We start from the raw sequence: 1,338 nt of genomic DNA on the forward strand, positions 1-1,338 counted from the left end.
AAGGAGTAGTTTCTCTCCCCGCCCCACCTTTGCAAATTCTATAAAACTTTTACAGAAGCTGTTAACGTTAAGGTCACCCAGTCATTAAATGCAAGACATGGAATAGCCAGAATATGCAGATCAAGTTTAATATTGCTGTAAGAACTCATGATTTTCATAGAATCATAGAAGATCAGGGGTGGAAGGGACCTCCAGAGGTCATCTAGTCCAACCCCCTGCTCAATTCAGGACCAATCCCCAACTAAATCATCCCAGCCAGGGCTTTGTCAAGCCAGGCCTTAAAAACCTCAAAGGAAGGAGATTCCACCACCTCCCTAAGACTGGTTCAATAAAAAGTAACAACACATTTGGAAAGTGCAGTGGCTCATTTCACTGCAGCTGCAGCAGACACCAGCCAGTCTCTGCTATTTTAGGAGGGTGAAGCCATCCTCTTGTGCACATATGCTTACAACACGTCATATGATCTCACCTCTAGACTCATCCTGTTGCTTATATACATAGTCCCACACCAGACAGACTCATCCTGGGGGAACCTTCATAGAGTTCCATGGCTGACGTGTGCCACATTTACTAGGTTCAGCCCCAGCTGAGTCACTTTGCTTCCAGGGTGGTGGGTGTCCTACAATTAGTTCCTGACAAAAGGTGCTGCATCTTGCAGCTGGGTTTAAGCTTCATTACTTTGCAAAGGTGTCAATTGTATACGAGCTTCTCTTCTACACGGAGAGCAGGGAAAACTTTCCAGCTTGCTTCCCTATGTCAGGGTGTAATGAATTCAGAGGCCACCACTGGCATCTGTTGAGATACAGCAAGGTGGGCCACCTTGCTATTAGCATCAGACATAAACTCGAGTACTACAGAAAGTGCTCTTTGCTCTTTGCACCACATGGAGAAAGGAGAACCTCCCATGTCACCTGTGTTGAGGCCAGGGCAGCTACGAGCAGTGTGCAGGTTTGGTCCTGGACGTGTCTGTTCATTTTATTTGAGCAGCACAACCAGGCATGTCTGGAGCCCCCATCCCACTGGTGACAGGTTTCAGAGTGGCAGCCGTGTTAGTCTGTATCGGCACAAAGAATGAGGAGTACTTGTGGCACCTTATAGACTAACAAATTTATTTGAGCATAAGCTTTTGTGGGCTAAAACCCACTTCATCGGATCATGCAGTGGAAAATACAGTAGGAAGATATATACACAGAGAACACGAAAAATGCGTGTTGCCATACCCACTATAACGAGAGTGATCAGTTAAGGTGAGCTATTATCAGGAGGAGAAAAAAAAAACCTTTTGTAGTGATAATCAAGATGGCCCATTTCCAGCAGATGACGAGAAGATGTGAGTCA

This window comes from Lepidochelys kempii, chromosome 11, assembly GCF_965140265.1.
Source record: "Lepidochelys kempii isolate rLepKem1 chromosome 11, rLepKem1.hap2, whole genome shotgun sequence".
NCBI lineage: Eukaryota > Metazoa > Chordata > Testudines > Cheloniidae > Lepidochelys > Lepidochelys kempii.